This window comes from Triticum aestivum, chromosome 5B, assembly GCF_018294505.1.
Source record: "Triticum aestivum cultivar Chinese Spring chromosome 5B, IWGSC CS RefSeq v2.1, whole genome shotgun sequence".
Lineage (NCBI taxonomy): Eukaryota > Viridiplantae > Streptophyta > Magnoliopsida > Poales > Poaceae > Triticum > Triticum aestivum.
In genome coordinates this window covers 500,812,525-500,824,186 of record NC_057807.1, presented here as the reverse complement: position 1 = coordinate 500,824,186, position 11,662 = coordinate 500,812,525, and positions in this window count along the sequence as shown.

Sequence of the window (11,662 nt, the reverse complement as noted above, 5' to 3'; positions counted from 1 at the left end):
CCAAACCATAGGCTCGCAGCTTATCCTTGAGTATTTGGTTTACCCGCTCGGTTTGTCCATTAGTCTGAGGATGATAAGCGGTGCTATATTTCAGTGCTGTCCCCAAGGCTTGATGGAGACGGGACCAAAAAGTGGAGGTAAAAAGTGAACCTCGGTCAGAAGTGATGGTTCGGGGTACTCCATGCAGACTGACTATTCTGGATACATATAGTTGTGCAAGTTCATCTACTCGATATGTGGTTCTGATTGGGATAAAGTGGGCAACCTTCGTTAAGGTGTCCACTATGACCTAGACTGCATCATTGCCTCGATGAGTCTTAGGCAGCCCTGTGATGAAATCCATGCAGACATCATCCCGTTTCCATTGCGACCCTGGTAGCGGTTGGAGAAGTCCGGCTGGCTTCTAATGCTCTGCCTTCACTTTGTTGCATATGTCGCAACAAGCCACAAAATAGGCAATGTCTTTCTTCATTCCATCCCACCATAATATTTGTCGAAGGTCTTCATATATTTTCGTACCTACAGGGTGAATAGAATACGATGATTCGTGTGCTTCTGACAGGATTTTTTGCTTTAAATCTGCTTGATCGGGTACACAAATCCTTACACGGAATCAGAGGGTACCGAATTGATCCTTCGAGAAATCTGAAGTTTGCCCTGCTACCATATTCTTGGCACGTTTCTGCAGATCGGTGTCATCTGGCTGGGCCTTGCGGATCTCTTCCTCAACTGTTGGGGTAACTTCCAAAATATTAGCAAGACCAGCATCAACTATAACCAGGTTGAGCTGATCAATCCCCTCTTGAAGTTCGGGAGGCAAGGATTCCAAATATGACATTTAGGCTGACAGGCTTTCGAGTGAGTGCATCGGCAACCACGTTCGCCTTACCTGGCTGGTAATTTATTCCAAGGTCATAATCCTTGACTAACTCAAGCCATCTTCGTTGACGGAGATTTAAATCTGGCTGAGTAAATATATACTTGAGACTTTTGTGATCGGTAAAAATTTGGCACCTCTTCCCGATGAGATAGTGTCTCCAAATTTTTAGAGCATGAACCACCGTGGCCAATTCCAAATCATGAGTAGGATAATTTCCCTTGTGGGGTCATAGTTGTCGCGATGCATAGGCTACTACCTTGTCGTCTTGCATAAGTACGCATCCAAGTCCTTGTTTGGAGGTGTCACAGTACACATCAAAACTGCGGTAGATATCTGGAAGAGTTAATACAGGTGCAGTTGCCAGCCGTATCTTTAACTCATTGAAACTTTTCTCACACTCCTCAGTCCATTCAAACTTCTTATCCTTTTTTAGCAGCTCTGTCATGGGTTTAGCAATCTTGGAAAATCATTCAATGACACGACGGTAATATCCGGCTAATCCAAGAAAACTCCGGATCTGAGATACTGTTGTGGGCGACAACCAATCGAGCACATCCTTTACTTTGCTGGGTCCACGGCTACACCTTCGGCGGATAGCACATGTCCAAGGAATCCAACTTGCTTAAGCCAAAATTTGCATTTACTGAATTTGGCGTATAGCTGATGTTCGCGGAGTCGTTGCAACACGGCTCGGAGGTGTTCTTTGTGCTCTTCTTCACTTCTTGAGTAAATAAGTATGTCATCGATGAAGACTACCACGAACTTATTGAGGAAGTCCATGAATACTTTGTTCATCATATGCATGAAGAAGGCAGGGGCATTGGTGAGACCAAAAGACATAATTGTATATTCATAAAGACCGTATCGAGTGGTGAATGCGGTCTTAGGAATATCCTCCTTTTTAATCTTGAGCTGATGGTATCTAGTCCGTAAATCAATCTTGGAGAATACTTTGGCTCCACTGAGTTGATCAAACAAGTCATCAATCCTTGGCAACGGATATTTATTTTTGTTTATGACATCATTCAGCTGACGATAATCAACACACATGCGGAGGCTGCCATCCTTTTTGTCCACGAACATAGCAGGTGATCCCCATGGTGAAGAACTGGGACGAACCTATCCTTTCTGGAGCGTTTCATCAAGTTGTTCCTTTAGCTCCACTAATTCTGATGAGGGTATCTAGTAATACTTCTTGTGTAACGGTGCGGTTCCAGGCACAAGATCTATTGCAAACTCAAGCTCTCGATCTGGTGGCATGCCTGGCAGTTCTTCTGGAAATACATCAGGAAACTCACTGACCACAGGAACTTATTCCAATTTAGCCACAACAGTGAAGACCATTTCTTTCTTGGGTATGCTTCTACGAGCATATAATTTTGTAGTCTGCCCTTCCTGAATGGTCAAAGTGACTTCTCGGGTAGCACAATTTATGCATACTTGATACTGAGTCAGCCAATTCATATCCAAGATAACATCCAACTTAGCAGACTCAATAATTATCAAAGAAGTTGTAAAACAGACTCCATTGATATTGACTTCCAGATTACGGCAGACCAGGTTGCTCCTGATTAAGGATCCCGGCGTTTGTACTAGCATATTCTTGCCCAAAAGCGAACAAGGAAATTTGTTTTGGGCAACAAAACTCCGAGAAATAAAAGAGTGGGAAGCCCCAGAGTCAAATAAAATCACTGCAGGTATGTTATTAACAGAAAACATACCAATTACGACTTCGGGGTTCTCTTGGGCTTCATCGGTGGAGAGGTGATGAACGTGCCCAGTGATGGTTTGCTGGTTCGGGCATGACTCCATAAAATTGACTTGTGGCCTGAATATAGCATTCGCCTTGCTGTTCTTGGGACACTGTCTGGCATAATGTCCGGTTCACCCACAACTGAAGCAAGAATTGTTGCGCTGATGCTCCTCATGCACTGGGTTGGTCACGACATTCTTGACTTGAGTGGTGGTCTTGTTAACATTTTGTTGCCAATTGGGCTTGTATTCCACCTGAGTCTGCTGCCATGTATGAGCCTTTTGCACTGGTTGCCCTTCCTTTCTTGGCTCAAACTTGCGCTTGTGATCGTTATTAGCAGGCTTATTTTCCGATACAAGCTTGTGCTCCCTTTCAGCAATGAAAGCCTTGTTCACCAGAGTTTGGAAATCTGGGAAATCAAACATACTGAGAGTGCACCGGAGTTGCGGGTTTAACCCACCAAGAAATCTGTCAATCTTTCTTTCTTCAGTGGCCACGTCATATAGGGAGTAACGTGACAAATGATTGAATTTTTGCAAATATTCACCCACCGACTGATTTCCTTGGAGGAGTGCAAGAAATTCACGCTGCTTAGTCTTCATAATTCCAGTAGGTATATGATATTTCCGAAATTGTTCCTTGAATTTTGACCAGGTGATTTTGTCATCAGCCGGCCACATGGCTTTTGCATTTTCCCACCATATGGCAGCAGTGCCTTCAAGATAATGATTTGCAAATGGAACCTTATCTCCTTCTTCAGTACGAGCAATCTCAAGTTTATTCTCAATAGTTCTCAACCAATCGTCTGCATCCAAGGGGTCAATAACCTGACTGAAACTGGGAGGCTTGGTCCTTTGAAAATCTGACAGCTTGGAATGATGGCCGTTCTAATTTCCATTCTGTCCAACCATAGCTTGAACACTTCTTAATATTTCAATTAGATCATTATTCCGTCTTTCCTCAAACATACGCATAATTTGCTCGATGGAGGGCAGATTTGGCGGTGGAGGCGGTGGTGGAACGTACGGCTCGAGGGAGTGTCCTGCATGTCATGCGGAACGACGAATAGGAGAACCCTCGCGAATGTTGCTACTGCTTCCTCCCCGCGTCATCCTATTGTGATTTTTCCCAATACAACGCAACCGAGATGAGAAAGATTCAAAATAAATTGGGGAAAGCCAGCAACAAAAGCCCGAGAAAAGCCGAAAAGACGAAGGAAATGTGGCGAATAAAATAGAGTTCCAACATAATTATACATAGACTCATACATGAAAGATAAACAACATGCCAGGTTCAACTACTCTCATACATGAAACGGAATCTCATGACTCGTACAACTACCTGCGTACACCATACTGACGACTGTGAATACTCAGAAGCTCTACTGCTCTGCTGGTGCTGCGGGGTCCTCTCTTGAAGTGGACTCGGATCCTGAACTGACATGGTTAACTGAGACCTCCGGGTTAAAGGTAACACGACGATGTTGCCTCGAGGGCTCTCCCTCCGGGACAGGTGTAGGGCATCGGGGCTACAGGAGTAGCGAGAAGTGAAACCCACTCAGCAGGAGCACTGAGAGGACTCACGGTCGCGGTGCCCGAGCTACTCAGAGGAGTCACCGGTGAAATAGGGGAACTAGAACTGGCTGGAATATAAGGAGTAAATCCCACAGATGCTAGAGCAGTGACAGATCTAGTAGAGGCTAAAGCAGTACGAGCACGAGTCAGCTCTCGAGCCAGCTCGTGGATCATAAGATAGATAGCAATGATATAACGAGAAAGGTGGCTAGCAACACTATCAGACTCCGGATCAATGATAGGGAAACGAACACGACCATTGTCGTGCAGAGAAGGATATTAGTAGAAACCTGGGTGGTTCTGCATCCGGACCTCATTGTAAGGAAGCTCAACAAGGACCTCGAATGCAGCAAACTGGACAGCCTGAGAAGCGGTAGAAGCGTAACCCCTCCGAGAGGTACGAGTGTAAGTGCTGGAATCGGAACTGGTGCGAAGAGTAACCACCGCGTGATACTCATACACTGAGTCAGCTAGACGCTCCCGGTACACATGATAGGCTGGGTCGTCACCGAGGGGGTGCAACCGATGCCACACGTTACGAAGGAGATGCGGCGACGTGTACGACATCAGCTGCAACTGGCACGGATACGGCACCGGAGCCGTCTACACTCACAACCATTAGCAGGTTAGCATAAACATAAAACAAGTGCATGCAATGCAACAACCAGCTACAAATGCTACCGGCACTCACTAAACTCGTATATATCGTCCAGTTAACAAGTCGTAGTCTAGCATGGCCTACAGTCAGCGCGGCTCTGATTCCAAGTATTGTGGCACCCCGGCTCAGGGCAACCGGTTTACCATGCATTGCCAGCCCAGAGACCATGTCTTCTGGCAACACATAACAACTTGGTACAGAAAAACAACCGCTTTATTGATGCTAGCGGATCAAAGTTTACATTACAACAGGCGGCGAGACCAAGTGGCACACTCGCTGCGGCTGAACAATATGTACATTATTTAGTGAACATAAAGGGGCCTCAATCATCACGACCACGCAGCAGCGGAACAACATCGTAGCGGAACTCCATAGCACAGGGATGCCGACGTGGACACGATCTAGACTTGGATAGAACTCCTTTCCAACAAGACCTTCCTGAAATCTGGCGTGACACGCCAAGTGAGTACATTGAATGTACTTGCAAGCTCACAACAAGCCTAAACATAATGACAAACAATATCATGATAATTAACCATTTCATATTAATGCAACAATATATCCCACATGCTGTGATCATACTCTTGTGATATAAGTCCCTCGGACTAGCTTACCAACCGTGATCGCTCTTAGATCACAAACGTACCAACCGCAAGGTACTCTCCAGAGACATCTCATGATCATTCCGGCGATCACAACAACGACCAATATTTGGTCTTAAACCGTGATCCTTCCGGCGATCACAACCATGACCAACTCTTGGTCTAAACAACACGATGGCCTTCCCGCCATCATCAACAGTGCAAAGTTCATAACTTAGTGTGCAAGATTTATTTAACGTTGACCCATGGTGTGACCTACTTTTGAGCGTGTCTATAACCGTGGACTCGGCTATCGATAGATTAATACACTCTACAGAGGTAGCGCACTGTACCCACACCACTGAACCCATGGCCTCGCACTCCCATTCGGGTGGACCAACGACGTTCCAACGAAACCCCTCCATTCCCATGACACAATCCCGGCCACTCCGACTCACTCCCCACTAGGCTAGTCCTAGGTGGCCCCGTGTCTACCAAAGACACAACAACCACCATAGTGGCCAAAACATAAATGATCCCACTCGAGGACCCGGTACCATAAACTCAACAACGGGCACACAAGGTTATGTCTGCTTACCGAGCCAGGGTACCGCACGCCCATAACCTTCCCTAGTTGGAGGCACCGACCAGAGGCATGACAACGGAACGAATAAAGGCCGTCCCATACCGGCAAATGTGGTTGCACTGGGAAAAACTTGATTCAGCGGCACCATGACCCAGTCAACAATATATTCAAGTTGAGTTATTATCGGGTTCAACTTAACGTGAAAATAACCGGTGTCATAATGCCATGACATACAACACTAACATATGCTTCACATACCAACGGAAATGACTGAGTCAACTATATCCGCACTAAGCATCAACACTCATGACACTTCTCTGGTTAAGATTAATCCTCACTTTAACATAGAATCTTTCTAGCAAATTTATCATTTTTCTCATGCAAGAAAATAACTCCACTAATTATTTATATCCACAACCACATTATTCTTTAATCACCCACAAACATATCCTAGTTTTTTTACCAACTAAACTACTTCAAACTTTCTGTAACTCAAGCATATTAACCAAAACAAGCAATTAAGAGAATATAATTAACATAATAATGATTTAAAATGCATGGAATAAATCATTTGCAAGCAGAAAATCACAAATATTGAAATGGTACCATGAAAATGTTGTTGTGGCTTGCCTTAGTGCAGATGAGGTTCACAAGCCTCCTGGTGATCCTCAAGACAAGCCTCACCTTCTAAAAATAAATTTAAATACAAGAAGAAAATATCAAGAAACCTTCTGAAATTCAACAGAAAATCTAGACAGCATGGAAAAATCCCTTCTTTGGTGAGCTGCTAGATTTTTGAACAAAGAACACAATGCAAAAAAGAATCAATTCATTTGGACTTATGGTTAAGGAGTTTTGGTTGTTTGAAGTTCTCTGGATAAAATTAAAATTTGAATTTAAATAAACAGACTGGGGGTGACATCGAAGGCGTAAAAGCCTCGGGGCGCCGCCACTCATACCGCTTCACGCGCATACTGAGTGGCTGACTAGCGGGCCCCGCTAGTCAGGTGAGGGGGAGAGAGAGGGGGAAACAGAGGACGACATGGCTTCGTTGGAGCGCACGCCGGCGATGCGGGCTCCTTGGCCAAAACGAGAGGGGGGGATCGAGAGAGGAGACGGAGGCGCACCTGCCCGTACCTGTAGAGTAGCTAGGGGTGGCCGGACGGCACCGGAATCAGCCTCTCCAGCGGAGGCAGAGAGCGGAGGTCGCTGGAGACGAAGACGACGGCGAACGGAGGCAACTCCATGGGCTCTAACCAGGCGGAACGGCACCACCGGAGAGTGGCGAAGGCCCTGGAAGGGTTGCCTTGGCCTGGGAAGGGCTGGAGCTGCGGAGACGACATGAGAGGATCACCAGCGAGCTCGAGCTCAGGGACGGCGGCCCGCGGCCTACCCGACTGGGCTACGGCTTTTTACGTGCTTGTGGAGTGTGTGGGAGTGCTGGATGGTGCTCGAGGAGGGTGGGGAGGGTGCTATTTATAGCCGAGCGTCAAGGAGGGTTTGAGCTCCGCCGGTGGACACCTGGCCATGGCGCCCGGCGACGAACAACGTCAGTGAGAGGGGGATAAGAAGACACATCTCACACGGGGACTGTTGGCGAACAGGGACAAGCACAGGGGCGAGAGGAAGGCGACGAGCACAGGGCACCGCACTGTTGTGTTGGTCGGACCGTGCCCGTGCTTGTTGCGGCGAGCTCCGGTGTCAGCGAGTGCCATGGGGAGTTAAGGGGGTAGAGACCATGATGGTGGCATGGTTTGGCATGCTCACGCAGGCGGGGCAGCGAGCACGTGCGTAACAGAGCGCTCGGCGGCACTCAGAGCGCGTCGGTTGCATGCCAGCATGCCTGGACGAATGCGGTCACTGCGTCAACTATGAGCTCAAGCCGACCTAAGCCCAAACTTCATGTATGGCGTGTTGTTCGTGGTAGTTTTGAAGGTTACCACACTTGGATTTGGTTTCAGGTGCAGTAGAAATGATTTTATACTCCTGGTAAGTTTCTGTACAATAACTTTGAGAGCTTACTGTGGTCATACTACTGGGAGTTGAGGGCTGGGCTTTGGAGGCTAGCAATCATCTACTAAGGTGATGATGCACAAGAAAAATCAGCTACAATGGAGCAAGTAAAATGGTAGTTGTTGTAGAAACTACCATTTCTGTCCAGAGCAGAAAATATTTTCTGTAGCCAAAATATTCCAAAAAGTGATGAAATATTTTTGCTCAGAAAGGTGCCCTAGGGTTCAAAGAATAATTGGGAATTTTCTAAGAATTTTATGGGCAAGAAAAATTGGGGTTGCTTTGGAGCACATTGGGCTAGCTAGGGTTTATGAGAGGGAAAGAATATTTTTCATTAAAGAAAAATATTCCAAATATTATTTTGGGATGAACCAGAGCGGGAATGATGGTTAGAGGGAGAAATGTGCCACTTGGGTGAAAGCCAAGGGGTACCTAAGTGGTTAAGTCCAAATGAAAAGATTCAAAACTCCAAATTCCAAATTCAAACCAACTGAAAATCAGGCAAAGAAGAGAGGGCAAAAACCAGGCTGTCACAAACACTTTCTCAAAACAATCATAATATGATATAATAAGATGGTATCTCACTAGCCCTTTCTGAGACCGCAAAACATAAATGCAGAGCACCCCTGAAGATCAAGGACTGACTAGACATTGTAATTCATGGTAAAAGAGATCCAGTCATAGTCATACTCAATGTAAATTAATAGCAATGCATGCAAATGAAAGTGGTGCTCTCCAACTGGTGCTTTTTAATAAGAGGATGATGACTCAACATAAAAGTAAATAGATAGTCCCTTCGCAGAGGGAAGCAGGGATTTGTAGAGGTGCCAGAGCTTGAGTTTTGAAACGGAGATAAATAATATGTTGAGCGGCATACTTTCATTGTCAACATAACAACCAAGATATCTCGATATCTTCCATGCTACATACATTATAGGCGGTTCCCAAACAGAATGGTAAAGTTGATACTCCCCTACCACCAACGAACATCAATCCATGGCTTGTCCGAAACAACGGGTGCCGTCCAACTAACAACAATCCTGGGGGAGTTTTGTTTGCAATTATTTTGATTTGATTTGAACAAGAGACTGGGCATCCAGGTTACCGGCCATTTTCTCGTGAATGATGAGCGGAGTCCACTCATCATGAGAATAGCCCTCCTAGCATGGAAGATATAGACAGCCCTAGTTGAATTCATGAGCTATTCGAGCATACAAAACAGAATTTCATTTCAAGGTTTAGAGTTTGGCACATACAAATTTACTTGGAACGACAGGTAAATACCTTATATAGGAAGGTGTGGTGGACTCATATGGCATAACTTTGGGGTTTATGGAAGTAGATGCACAAGCAGTATTCCCGTTTAGTACAAGTGAAGGCTAGAAAGAGACTGGGAAGCGACCAACTAGAGAGCGACAACAGTCATGAACATGCATTAAGATTAATCAACAATGAGTGCAAGCATGAGTAGGATATAAATCACCATGAACATAAACATCATGGAGGCTATGTTGATTTTGTTTCAACTACATGCTTGAACATGTGCCAAGTCAAGCCACTCGAATCATTCAAAGGAGGATACCACCCTATCATACCACATCACAACCATTTTAATAGCATGTTGGCACGCAAGGTAAACCATTATAAACTCCTAGCTAATTAGGCATGGCATGAGCAACTATAATCTCTAATTGTCATTGCAAACATGTTTCATTCATAGTAGGCTGAATCAGGAACAATGGACTAATCATATTTACAAAAACAAGATTGGTCGAGTTCATACCAGCTTGTCTCATCTCAATCAGCCCATCATATATCATCATTATTGCATTTCACTTGCACGACCGAACGGTGTGGATAATAATAATAGTGCACATGCATTGGACTAAGCTGGAATCTGCAACATTTAATTCAAAGGAGAAGACAAGGCAATATGGGCTCTTGGTTAGATCAACAATAATGCATATGAGAGCCACTCAACATTTTCATCGTGGTCTTCTCCTCTCGACCCCCAAAGAAAAGAAAAGAAATAAAACTATTTACGCGGGAAAGCTCCCAACAAGCAAAAGAAGAACGGGAAATCTTTTTGGGTTTTCTATTAATTACTACTACAAGCATGGAAACTAAACTAGCTAAAAGCTACAACTATTTTTTTGTTTTTTCTTAAGGTTTTTCAAAACAAAAGAAGAAAGCAAGGAGAGGAAAATAAACTAGCATGGATAGTACAATGAAAAAGTATGAGAACCGACAACTAGAATGAGTGTGTGAACATCAATGTAATGTCGGTGAGAAATACATAGTCCCCCAAGCTTAGGCTTTTGGCCTAAGTTGGTTTATGGCCATTGTTGGCCTGGCGGATATCTAAAGTCGTAGTTGGGATTGTACTGAGATGCAACAGGTACTGCCTGAAGAGCTGCAGCTTGGAAGCGAGTTGCCTCTATCCTCCTCTCCTTTTTGCCTGAAAGTTAAAGAAAGTAGGAGCAGGCAAGGTAATAGTCTCACAGTGAGTTTTATCAAATATGAAGTTTTACTTAAGAATCTGCTTCTTATTTTTAACAATAAAGTCATGTGCTCCCATACTCTTATAATCTAGAAAAATAGTGGGCAGCAACTTTTCCTCTTTCTCATGATGCCTAATAGGTATCTCAAAGTGTTTAGCAAGGCGTGAAGCAAAGATACCTCCGAAGATGGGGCCCTTTGTACGGTTTAGACTTAACCGTTTAGCAACAATAGCACCTAAACTGAAGGTTGTATCACGAAACAAAGCATGGTGCAAAATAACAAGGTCAGGAGCACTAAGATTTCCATTGTTCCCGCGACCAATTAAGCATCTACTAGCAAATATCGCAAAGTAACGTAGAACAGGAAAATGTATACTAGTAGTTCTTGCATCGAAAACTTTCCTCGTTTCCCCTATAGCAATTCTATCAACAAATCCATCCACATCACTAGGATGTGGTTCCTCGATGCTGCCCACAAACGGTATCTTGCAAACCTCACAAAAATCATGGAGTGAGATCTCCTTAACCTCATCATATAAGTGAAACTCCACTGAAGGTGGTGATTTCCTAGCATGGAAGTAAAAAATTTGCATGAAAATGTTAGTGAGTAGGAGATACTGTTCGCGCTGGTCATGGAGGAAGTCGGTGAGGCCTGCATTCTCAGCCAAGTAATAAAAGTCATCGTAAATTCTGGCGGCCTTCAAGAACGCATCACATGGCCATACACACGGTCGAACCTCCGCGGTGCGGGGAAGATTGTCTTTGGGCTTTTTATTCTTCTCATTCTGCTTATCCTTCAAGCTTCGGCTCGAGGAGCCCATCAACAATGTCTTCGTCATTTTCTTTCTCGAAGAACAATATCCCAAAACAGTTTTGTGAATGGAGCTTTGAGCAAGGAGATCGAAAATGGCAGCAAGATGAGCTAGAACACGGGTTTGAACTATGGGAGGAATTTTTTCTGGAGGAAGACAAAGTGAGTGGGTGCTGGAATAAGTGGAGGGGGGCCACGTGGGGCCCACGAGGCAGGGGGCGCCCCAGGGGGTGGGCATGCCATGTGCCCTCATGGCCAACTGGTGGGTCCCCCTGGTGTGTTCTCAGTGCCACAAATTCTTAAAT